A 12,560-nucleotide genomic window follows, 5' to 3' on the forward strand; every position below is an offset into this window, starting at 1 on the left:
GCCCGGGATGAGCTAATAATGGAAGCAATTTGTAACTTTCAGTAGCTCTCTAAGGCCTGGGTGCAGGAGGGAGGGAGGCGGCGGAGGTGGGGAAATGGGTACCCCTAGTCTTTCCACCCTCCTCATCCGTGCATGGCAACGGGATCCCTTAATTCTTTCCCCCAACATGCAGGATTTTGCGGGGTCCCGCACCCTTTTCTGTCCTGGCCGCCGCTCCAGAGCAGGGTAAGTGGACAAACACCCCTCCCCCATCCTTTCTGGCACCTGCAAACAACGTCCCCCTTCCTGTCCCATTAGACGATTTAAACCTGATTTTATTTTTCTTAGTTGGAAAAAAAAAACCCAAACCTTTTGTATAATTTCAAATTTGGGAAACATTAAGTTTAGATTAATATACCTTTTTTGGAGGGTGAGTGGTACTTACTAGATCAATTTTATATTCCGTTATTTTGGAGAGGAACCTTCTCCTTAAGGAGAGTTTCCTTTGGAGATGAGTTACACCTTATGTTTTTGAAAGTTTCACTTTTCTGATGATGCCAAGTTTGTGCCTTTCTCCATCCCATCTTCCAGTTTCAATATTTACAAATAATCAGTTAACATGTTTCAAGTTTATTCGTTTGTTTTTCTCCTCCCTCACTAGTTTTTCAGCTGTTACTGCATTGCCAGGATGTTTCTTTTTTTCTCCTTGTGTGGATCAAGGGTTAGTTTTGTATGGATTTCACTTTTTGTTTTGTAAATGAATTTATTGTTTGGGAAACTCTATGGGGGTGTGAATGATGTCTCTTTTGATTCATTCCAAGTCTTCCTCTTTTGAAGAACAATTTACTTGAAGTGTTTTATGCATTGTCCTCAATTGTAGTTTAATCTTTCCATTTTGATGTATTTTATCTCCTTTTAAAATCTGACCTTTTCTTAAAATTCAATCTTTTGTATGTTAAACCATCTTTAAAGTTTATATTTTATAAACTTCACCATATTGTACATTTCCTTCCCCTTCCCCTTCCCCAGTCCCCTTTGCCCTCCTGCCTCCTCCATCTCAGAAGTCTTACCCCTCAACTGCCACAATTCCTAGCTTCAAATCTGACTCACCCATCCAGCCAAGGAGGGATGCCTGGGAAGAAGAAAATGTCCTACTTGGGTCAGAGCTTACACTTGGGGTTCTGGTTCTGGGCACCTCTAGTGCCTAAGCCAGCAAAACCAGGGAAAACAGAATTTCTGTTTGCCTTTTAAATTAGGACTAAGCTCTTTCTCCTTGGCTCTATTCTGGGCAACTCTTTGGTACATAAAATTGAGTTTTCAGTTCTCACCTTGTCCCTAAATTCTAAGAAAAGTACAAGCAGATTCCCCCCCCCCCCCTTAAATGTAAGCTGTTAGCTTGAGGTCAGCCTGTAGGTTCTCTTACCTCCTGGGAGAAGATTCCCAAAAGAGAGAGACAATGTTTTGTTCCTTTTCCTTTTACTTCTGATTAAGGTGGAAGTGGCAGGGACTGGGGGACCCCATTTTGATCTCCAGCTCTGGCTTTGAAATGACACAAAGAAGGAAAGAGAACTGGCCTGGGGATGAGATCGCTTTGGGTCAGTGGCGTCTGGTTTAGCAGAGTTTAGGGGTAAATCTCAGCTCTGAGGACATTCTTCCCTAGCGTTACTGTGAAGTAAACCATCAAAATGATGTGATACGGTTTCAGTCTATTCAGATGCATTGCAGGTACAAAAATCAAACTACAGAGAGATCTGTTTCCTAAAGATCTGCCCCTGGTGACTTTGTCTGTTCCTCTGAGGCAAACAGCCCAACTCGGCAGAAGTAACACTGCCACTGCCCCTCCCGCTCAGTCTCCAGCGCAGGCGTCACATTGACATTCTGGGCACATTCGGCTCAGCCCCTGTCCCTGCTTCTCCCAAGTATGAATCTAAATTACTATTAATAAGGGGCCGCTCCACGTTAATTGGCATTAAAAGAATTCATTTCAATTTGTTAATATTAAATGAATGCTCTGCACTTTAGCTCCCTTCTTCGCCCTGGATTCCCAGATGAGTGATGGGAAGTAGGGGTGGGGAAGGAGGAGGAGGATTTTATTTCTGACTCCAGCATAGCCACTGCCAGGCCTCCCCGAGGCAGGTGTGAGATCAAGGCACAGTAGGGGCCTGACTGGGGACCGTCTGAAGGTCTTTTTAGGTGAAATTCATTGGAATCAGCTGGGGATGTTGGGGAGGGACTGAAAAGGTTTGGTGGGGGCGTTGTGGGGAGAGGAAGGACTAGGGGTCAGGGGGAGGGGAAGAGAGAGAAATGAATGGGAGTAGTTGGGGCACAAGGTTGTGCGCTGTGGGGGTAAAGAAGATTTGTGAAGGAAAGGGCTAATAGTTCAAAAACCCACCTAGAGAAGGAGGAGCTGGTGGGGGAGGGTGGAGATGTGAGGCAAGGCAGCTCAGGGGGCTGTTCTCAGTTAGATGAAATCCATGTACTGTGTTCTCCACAGTGCTTGGCACCTGGAAACTACCAGTACATGTTAGCTCTTAGGATAGAATAGTGGTTAAAAGCATGGATTCTGGAGCCAGACTGCTTGATTTTGTATCTCAGCCCTGCCTTATGCCAGCTGCCTGACCTCAGGCAAGGTGCTTAACCTCACACACTGCGGTTTCCTCATCTGTAAAGTGGACTTAATTGTACCCAGCTCGTAGGCTGTTGTGAGGACTAAGTGAGTTAGTATGTGCGAAGTGCCTAGAACAGTGTTGGTCTTGTAGGGAGTGCTGGATAAGCATCAGTTGTTATTGATGTTGTTGCTTTTCTGATCTGGGAAGTTTGGAGCTGGGGCACTGAACCTCTTAGAGGTTAAGAGCTCAGTGGATTCTCTGAGCTTGTGATGAGATCAGCCCTCTCACCCCCATCCCTGAGTCTGGTCTAACAACTGGGGCGCATGCTGTGAGGGCAGGGGGAGAATGAGGCATGGGGGCCCTGGGAGCTGGGACACCTGAGTTCTTCCTTGGCCTCTGCTCTGGCTCTTGGGTTGATGGTTCCCTCTCAGTGACCACAGACTTCAAAGGAAAGTCAGTTCTTTTTCCCTGGGAGGGCCGTGCTGGGGGAATTACTTTCTTGGTCTAATATCTCCCTTTGATAAAGAGTCAGTCTCTGGAGTGTGGGCTGGGGGAGACTGGGTAGAACAGAGGAGATTAACATTTACTAAATACCCTCTAACTATGTACCGGCCCCCAGACCTGACCTCACTCGAGAGGTTGTAGAAAGTGGAGAAGTCCAAAATGATGAAGTAACTTGCCAAAGTCATAAAGCTAGAAAGTGTCACAGTTGGAATCTGAACTCTGATCTACCTGATGACAAATCTTAACTCCCTTCCATTGCTGCACACTTTCTGAATGGGGAGGTGGGACTTTCTGAAGGGTGAGGCAGGACCCATGTAGAGTTGGGACAAGGCTGAGGCCAGGACCATGGGGCAGCTGGAAGATGGAGGTGGGGGTGGTGAGTGAGAATGTTTCAGTCAGCGAAGACTTCCTGGAGGAGGAAAGTACAGATCAGGGTTCAGATAAGAAGGTAATGAGGATAGGAAGTAGAGAAGAGGGCAGGAGTGGTGCATTTGCAAAGAAGGCGATGAAAGAAGGGCCATGCAAAGGCTAGGTGAGGCCAGAGGGTATGGATCAGATTTACTTTGCTGTCACCCAGTAAAATCAGTTGCCATTTCTTGAGGGCCTACTGTATGCCGGGTACATCCATTATCCTGATTCATGCCCATAGCAACCCTGACAAGTGGTCCTGTCTTTCCTATATCCAGAAGATTCCGTTGAGGCTCGGAGAGCTCAATCCCCACTTCAGGTCACACTTCTGGTAGCTGGGTCTGCCTGCCACCAAAACCACACCTAGGCTACCTGCAAAGCCCAGCTCCCCGGCCCCATCTCACCTTCCATTCCTAGTTCAGGTCATCCTGCACCCTCGTATTTGTAGTCACGCCTAGTGACTGGGGACAGGGGTTGGAGAATGAGATGGGACCAAGAGAGGGAGTGGCAGAGGAGCAGTGGGGATGGAAGCTTTTCTCACATCCTTGTGAAGAAGGTAGATGGAAGGGTAATCCCTCTGGAAGAGCCTCCAAGTCACTTTTCTGGGACTGCTGATCTTGGGGTATATGGCTGGACCTCATGGGGGGGTCACACTATTTTCTGGACTGTGGGTTCTATTTCCCCTCCTCTGGGAGGGAAAGAAGGAGAAGGTGGCTCAGCTGAGTTTTTGAGTCCTGGATTAGATTAAGACCGCCAGTTGTCCACTAAATCCCTTCTCTCTTTGTTCCCTGAGGGTAGAGAGCCTCCCAGATGGACACTCCATTTCCCAGCTGCCATCAGAGCTTTAAGACGTTGGGTAAGTTCTCCTTTTCGTGAACTGGACCAGATTTGCCTGAGACTAAGCTTTGACTGTGTGGTTGAGGAGAAACCCCTAAGAGGGGGCAAAGCAGTAGTAGGAAAGGAACAAGTTCCTGATTGACCAGGTGGAGCAGAGCCCCCGCCATCTGGGACTGCTCCCTTCCAGAGTGTTCTGTCAGAAATAAACTTGTTTTCTATATGTGACTGTGTTTGGGGTCCTCTTTATTATAGAAGTTTTGCCATCATCCATCTCAATACACCTTCCCACCTGAGAGATGGAGGGGACCTTGGAGATCATCCTATGCTTGGCCAAGCCCCTTCACGTCACCACAGGGGGCTTGGGTGTCTCCCCACGTCACCCTCGCTTCAACCCAAGAAGCTCAGCAGGACACCCATGTTAGATGTGTTGCTACATCAGGTTTTATTTGAAGAAAAAAAAAAAAGGTTAAAACCAGTGTGAAAATGCTTGAAAGTTCAATCCCCTCCCCTCCTTTTTTTAAATTACAGATGAGGCCCAGAGACTGGAAGTGACTTGCTTAAGGTTGGACACTTAGTTTTTCTGTCATTTTCTGAATCCAAGATGAGTCCTCTAACCACCAAAACATCAAAGGTTGAGGTTGCTGCCTCAACAAATCGCAAGGGCAGAAATAACCCAAACCAGGCAGGGGGCCAGTGTCTCCTCTGATAAAGCTTTGGGATAGCCAAACCGTGTTTCCTTGATTTCCCCTGAGTCCCTCCTGTTGGATGTCTGCCTGGGAGACCCGCCTGCCTGGGAGACCCGCCTCCCTGGGCCTGGGAATGAGCGGGCTGCACCTTTGCTCCCGCCGCCTCCTCACCCAGATGGTCAGAGCAGAGCTGGGGCCAGAGCCCAGATCCCTGACTCCCTCTAGTCTTTCCACATTTATATCTCCCTCCGCCCAACCCCCAGCCCCTTCCTAGTAGCCCACCAGGGAGGAGAAGGGGAAAACTGTCATAAATTTCCCCTATTTATACAAGAAGACAGAATGTTTCTTGTGCCAGAAAAAACACAGAGAGGGAGCTGTCAGGGGAGAAGGGACCCAGCTCCATGCCTCTGTGGCCAATTTATCTTCTCAAGTCATGGCTTGGGGGCTACCATAACACTGCCTGTGTGACATGCAGGCTTTGGCTTGGGGGACGGCCAGGACGGACAGTGCCTGGGCTTTGTTCCTGATCACGGCCCTCCTGTTCCATCTCAACTTCTCTTTTTCTCCCTCTCTCTTTTAAAAACAAGTTTCTTGAGATATAATTCACACATCATACAATTCGCCATTAAAGTGTATAATTCAGTGGTTCTAGTATATTTACAGATATGTGTGACGATCACCATGGTCAATTTTAGAACATTTTCATCACCTCTAAAAGAAACCTCATACCCTTTAGTTACTACCCCAGGCCGCTTCATACCCCAGCCCTAAGCAAACACTGGTCTGCTTTCTGTCCCTCCAGATCTCTCTATTCTGAACTTTCATATGAAGGGAATCACATACTGTGTGACCTTTTGTGATGGGCTTCTTCCACTTAGTGTATTGTTTTCAAGGTTCATCCATGTTGTAGCGTGTATCAGTGCTTCGTGTCTTTTTAGGGCTGAATAATATTACATTGTGTGGATACACCACTTTTGTTTATCCATTCTTCAGCTGATGGATATTTGGGTTGTTTTTTCCTTTTGGATATTATGATTCTCCCGTAACTCTTATGTCTCTAGACAGCCTGGATCATGTCAAACGAGGTCTGTGGGCAAGAATGGGTATGTCTTAAGTGTAGGAATAGCCAACATCTGGGAAAGCAGGGTCTTGGGAACATGCCTCCTTTTGTGTTAATTACACATGCTCAGCTGGAATGTTCCTCCCTCAGTGAGTTACTGAGGGGGCTACCCCCTCCATTCTCACCCATTGGCATTTGGGTCACTTGCTGTGCTCCTCAGAGTGGGGGACTCAAACCCTTCTCCGGGGCTTTCAGAGACACAGAGATGAATGGATGCCTTCTCAGTGCAGAAGAGGTTCCCCAAGTCTGGTCTCCAGTGATCCGCCAGTATCTCACAGCTGAAGGAAGGTCGGTGGAGGCTCCAAGGTCAAGGGAAAGTTTTGTTCTCAGGGGTGTGATGGAGCCTAGAAGCCAGGCCTGATGCCCCACCTCCTTGCCTAGCCCATCCCAGTGTTGCAGACAGGCTTCGAGTTCCATCCTTTCACTCACCTAGCAAGTATGCACGAGGCACCCAGGTTACCCAACAGACGCTGGCCCTGCCCTTGTGAGCCTCGCAGTTCTAGTGGTGAGAGTAAGAAAAATACAAATGAGCAAAGTAATGGCGAGTTCTGTAAACATTTGGTGAATGAATGAATGAATGAACAAATGAGGTCCTTACTACATGCTCCAGAAAGAATACATAAAAAAGCAGACTTGTACATCACTTTCTGCTGCCACCACATTTTCTAGTCTGGAAAGCAACGCTGCTTCTCCCTCCCTCAGAGGGAATGGTGTGCAGAGAACGCAAAATATCAGCTAGTGAAATCAAAACTACAATGAGGTATCACCTTACACTAGTTAGGGCGGCCACAAACAATGCTGGAGAGGGTGTAGAGGGAAGGGAACGCTCCTACACTGTTGGTAGCAATGTAATTTGGTGCAGCCAGTATGGAAAACAGCATGAAGGTTCCTTAAAAAACTTAAAGTAGACTTGCCATATGATCCAGCAATCCCACTCCTGGGCATATAGCCAGAGAAAACTCTAATTCAAAGAGATGTATGTACCCCGATGTTCACAGCAGCACTATTTACTGTAGCCAAGACGCGGAAACAACCTAAATGTCCATTGATAATTGGATAAAGCAGCTGCAGTATATATATAGTAATGGAATACTACTCAGCCATAAGAAAAAATGAAATAATGCCATTTGCAGCAACATGGATGGACCTAGAGTTTATCACACTAAGTGAAGTAAGTCAGACAGACAAAGATACGTGTCATATGATATGACTTACATGTGGAATCTAAAAAAAAACACAAATGAACTTATTTACAAAACAGAAAGAGACAGACATACAGAACAAACTTACTGTTACCAAAGGGGAAAGGGGGCTGGGGAGGGATAAATTATAAATTAGTTTAGGATTAGCAGATACAACTATAATATACAAAATAGATAAACAACAAGGTCCTACTGTGTAGCACAGAGACTGTATTCAATAGCTTGTAATAACCTATAATAAAAAAAATAAAAAGGATATATACATATATATTTGTATAACTGAATCACTATGCTGTACACCAGAAACTAATACAACATTGTAAATCAACTACAATAAAAAAATAAGCTAGTAGTAGCTACCATGTATTGGACTAGCCATATACCAAGGGATTTATATATCTCACTCATTTTCACTCTTTGAATTAGGTAATATCATCCCCATTTTGAGGATGAGAAAAACTGACTCAGAGATTAAGTAACTATTTGAAATCAATCATGCACATTTGTACGGACTCTGGGGTGTGGATTTGTTTTCATCCCCTGGTCTCCGCAACAAGGACAAATTCATCTCCTTCTGAGGCCGGGACGCAGAGGACCTGGCTGCCCTCCCCTGTCCTGCTCTGGCTCATCCCCTCCCCTCCTGCCCAAAGGCAATGAGGGCTGAGGTGGCGGCGCCAGCTCTTCTCACGAAGCCTGTGTCCGCTGTCTACACCTGCCTCGTGGGCAGGAAGGGAAGGATCAGTTTTGCTTTCAAAAGCCTTTTCCTTCCAGTCCTTGCTGTGCGGGAGGGACCACGAGAGGCCTGGATGTTGTCAACCAGAGGCTTGAACAAGCCAAAGGCTGATGACATTGACAAGAAGGGGACCGCAGCAAGGCAGATCAGCAGCAGCTGATGATTGACAGCCCTTTAGCATCCCCCCACCCCTGCTAAATCAAGACACGTACTCGAACTTGATGACAAATAACAAAACTTTAACACGTTATAATTTTCATATGCATTTGTTCACTTTTTACAGCAAACATAAAAGGTATCCAAGGCTGGGCTTATTATTACAGGAGAAAAAAGTTTGTGAGGCTAGAACCCGAGTGTCCTGCTCAATTTTATGTGATGAAATTTATGTATGGCTGACTGCAGACCATGGACCCTGTTAAATATTTCATGGTGATGAACTCATCTGTTTTCCACCACCATATGAGGTAGGTATTAGTAGTCATCACATATGTTTTTTAAGATGAGGAAACTGAGGCCCAAGGTCTTGGCCGAGGTCACACAGCCCACAAGTGGCGGAGCAAGGATTGTGAAGCCAGCCCCCCGCCCTAGAGTCTGTGCGTCATCACTGCACGAGGTGGGCTTGGCACTGGGACTCCACTTGGGAACTCGAGTGTGTTTTCCTGGCCACCCCCGCTCCCCTTCCCCCTGCCTCTCTCAGTCTTTATGGCCCATTGGAAAAAGCAAGGCAGAGCTGTGGCTCCCAGGGTGACGATCCTTCAGCTGCCTCCTTGGCACTGTCATTCTCGCCTCCCATCTCTTGCCAAGGGCTCCAGCCGGGAATACCACAGACGGTTTGCCATGGATCGAGACTTCTCCGGAGAAAGCGCACAGGAGGGCTGCTGTGAGCAATGAAGGAACTTGCTGTTTCCCTGATTCCCTCATCAAGAGGAGCCCAATGAAGTCACTGCACGTTTGAACGGGTGCTATCCAAGCGCAGCCGCTGGCCAGTTCAGAGGGCTAGGGCGGCCAGTGACTGAACGGCTGCATGGAAAATCTGAGGTGGCGCATGATGGAAATAAAACTCCTGTAGGAGCTGTGTGATTCACTCATCAGTGCTCCCAGATGTGGGCCCAGCGTGTGCACGTGAACAGTGTATAGGTTTGTTCATCCATTTACCTGCTAGCCCTTTATTTATTCAACAAGTTCTGATTATGTACCTAAGAGGCACCATGCTGGGTGTCCTGGATGGACAAGGCCAGATCCCCGCCCTACAGGGACTACGGTCTAGAGAGGGGAGGCAGGAGCAAGGTGACAGTGATTTGTACCAAGTGCTGAGGTGGGAGAGTCATCTTATATCTCCATTTGATGTCACTACCCTCCTCGTGCTCAGTGCAGCCCCCTTTCCTCCAGCTTCTTTCTGCCTGGATCCCATCTTCCTTATGAGCTGGGTCACTGTTTGGCTGCAGGCAGCGACAAACGCGGCAATAAAGCTGCTGAGATAAGGCTGTCAGTTCTAAGGGAATCCCGGGTGGAGTGGGCCGGGTGATTTGGTTTGCTGCCTCTGTTCTCTGGGCATCCCTGGCCCTGGAGGCTGCCCTACGCAGACTGCATCACCTGGGCTCCTGAATTCTCCTTTGTGGTCGGACTTGGCCAGCAGGGGTCCTGGCAGGGAAGGGAGAGAGGAGCCAAGGTATTCGGTTCCTCGTCTCTTGCCCACCTCCTCCCTTGTCTGCCTAAAGTCCTAGCAGGGGTTGTGTTTCCGCAGTGGCCCCAGCTTGGCTGGGTGGCCACTCTCCCCAACCCCAGTTTTACTGGCACCGTTTCTACCCTTATTGATTCCCTGAATACTATCTATAACTGGAAAATCGTCATGTCATTAAACTCTCTTCAGTGAAGCCCTTTTGAATATCATGTGTTTTCTGTTGGGACCTTGACTGGCCCACCTAGGTCTACATGGGGGAGGGGTGACGGGCAGTTATTACACTTCTTCTCCAGAGGCTCCCTGGAGGAAGAGAGAGGTTTTGGACTAAGAAATAGGGGATAACTCCCTAGGGATTTTCACTGAGGAATGAGGAATCACTGCCTGAAGCACCCTGGAAAGCAGAATCGAGAGGTGATGCAGAAAGTTGCAGCCGGAAGGCTTGTGCTTAGGCAAAGGGAAGGAATAATGACTGAGGACGGACCCCATGATGGCCACTCTGACAAGCTGTCACCTGAAGCCTTCCTAGCCCCTTAGTCCCTCCAAGTGCCTTATCCTCATTTTATAGATGGAATCTTGTGGCTCAGAGAGGGAAAGAGGGAGCAGAAAGGAGCTTCACTCTGCCTCAGTTGCCCTGACAATCAAAGAGAAGGCTCACTTTGTGATCAAGGGATTGGCAGGGTGACAGACAAATCTCAGCTTAAGGGACAGCCTAGGCAGAATCTGGAGCCAGACTGTAAGGATTTGAATCTTGGCTCTACCTCTTATTAGCTGTGTGATCTTGAGTAAGTTACTTGACCTCTCTGTGCCTCCATTTCCCCACCTATAAAAAAAAGGAGCTGATGATAATGACAAAACTACCTGGAGACAGATGAGCTTACGGTTATGAGGTCCTTAGGACATGCAGGCATATTGACCACTCTGTGTAAGTGTTATTAAAAAAATGGACCCTCAAGCTTTGTTCTTATTTTCTACCCCCACCCTCTTCTTATTGCCCATCTTCCCTGCCTTGTTGCCAAGGTCCTGAAAACAGGTGACCACCTACAGGGAGCCCTATGACAGGGCCCTATGTCGATCCCCAAGCCCTCTGTGAGCATGACTTGCTCTGCCCTGCCCCCAGAAGGCACCATTTAGAGAGAGCAACAAGGACTGGAGAGACACCCAGTAGGATCATTGTCGCCAGCTCCCTCCTCCAGTGGGATCAGCCTCGATGCGTGCACAGTGGCTTCTTCCCTCCAGCTCTCCTCGACTTTTGAAGCAACAGGGGGGCCAGGAGCTCTCAGTAATAGCACATTAAGCCCCTGTTTTGTGGGAACTTTAATTTAAACACAAATTAGAGGAGGCAAATGACGCTGGCAGCCAGATAAGCCATCCCGGGAGAGCAAAGAACCAGCCAAGAGAATCAGCCGAGGTAAGGCCTGAATTTAAACTTCTGTTGATACCCAGAGGCCAGGAACAGGTGGACGCTGGAAGTCCTCGGTGAGGAACCCTGGAAGCCCCACCCCCTGTCTGCCCTGCTCTGGGCTCCGTGCCAGCCCCCTTCTCCTCCATTTTCTTGATTTCCTTTTTTTGCAAAATTCCAACCCGACTCCTGATTCCATCCCTCCCTTCTCCCACCCCACTGTTTTGGAGAACTCCATTCCTTTATTTTTGTTTCTCATCCTTTTCTGTAGATGACTATTCTGAGAAAGTTCTGCTTGTTAGCTCACCTCCGTCTCCTCTATTACAGTTGGAGCCTTATGTATCCTGCTTAGTGGTGGCGCAGGGGGACTCTATTCAGGAGGCAAATGTGGGGCAGTAGGAATAACCTGAATGCTAAAAGGCCTGTGTTTATTTCTCTGGGTCTAGTTTCCTCATCTGCACAATGAGTATATAAGAGGCTCTCTAAGTCCGGGTGAGCCCTGATTTTTCACAGGAGAATTTGAGGACAAGAACATCCCAGAAATCTCTCTTGTTCTATAACCCAGGAATTTTCCACTGTTCTAGAAACCTTGTTGAATATTGGGGGTAGGGGAGGGAGAGCGCAGGCAAGCCTGTCTGTTCCTCAGTGGGAGGGGCCTCCAGGCTTTGTTTCCACCCCTCGGCACACAAGCCAGACCCAAGCCCAGGCCCAGGCTCAGGCCCAGGAGAGAGGCTGCCTTTCCAGTTCTGTCAAGGCCTGCTGAGCCCAGCTCTGTGGGGCTGTGGCTGCTGAGACGTTGTCACTGCCCTCTGGGGTGGAAGTGACATATGTTCCCTCTGTCACAGCACCTGTGAAGGTGGCTGAGGGATGGCAACCCCCAGGAGGGTGGAGTTCCACCTTCTCCAGCTGACCTTGAGAAAGCTTCTTATCCTGCTTTTCCAGAAGGTTTCAAGTGAAGGCAGTGGGGGCCCGTCATCACAGCCCCAAAGCCCCCACCAAATGGGAAGCTACTGCCTTCGGAGTGTAAAAGAGCACATCTTGGCTACAGCAAAAGGGAAGAGAGTCAAACCAGAGGTAGAACTTTCAGGTTGGATGCTGGAGCCGACTGTGACCCCAAGAAGTCATCCAAAAGGGAAAACCCACAGCCCTTGGTCTTGGAGGATGTCTGTGACGCCTGGGTCACTGGCAGGCGTGAGGACAATGACCTCAAAGGCCTGTGCCAGCCTGGAACTCAGGAGTCAGAAAGTCCCCGTGATTGGCATAGAAGGACCTTGGCATTTTCTCTGGCCCAAGGCCCTTAGACAGAGGTGGGCAGCTGCCACTGGGGCCCGTGGCCCAGCTGTGTCCCCACCTTGCCCACTTCCCCCCTCCCGCGTGCCTGGCTGCCCCTGGAGCCCCAGGC

The 12,560-nt window shown here is 48.5% G+C and overlaps 1 long non-coding RNA gene across 2 annotated transcripts; it reads left to right on the forward strand.

Moving 5' to 3' along the window:
• The first annotated feature begins 32 nt into the window (after nucleotides 1–32).
• LOC123619511 (uncharacterized) lies at nucleotides 33–9,963 on the forward strand. 2 transcript variants are annotated; one of them, XR_006728154.2, is made up of 4 exons: nucleotides 33–225; nucleotides 4,299–4,356; nucleotides 8,362–8,542; nucleotides 8,883–9,963. It is a non-coding gene; the product is annotated as an uncharacterized LOC123619511 (long non-coding RNA). The 2 variants fall into 2 exon arrangements; XR_012510582.1 differs by having other exon boundaries at nucleotides 88–225; nucleotides 4,299–4,899.
• Nucleotides 9,964–12,560: the final 2,597 nt, after the last annotated feature.

Source organism: Camelus bactrianus, chromosome 12 (genome assembly GCF_048773025.1).
Source record: "Camelus bactrianus isolate YW-2024 breed Bactrian camel chromosome 12, ASM4877302v1, whole genome shotgun sequence".
Taxonomy (NCBI): domain Eukaryota; kingdom Metazoa; phylum Chordata; class Mammalia; order Artiodactyla; family Camelidae; genus Camelus; species Camelus bactrianus.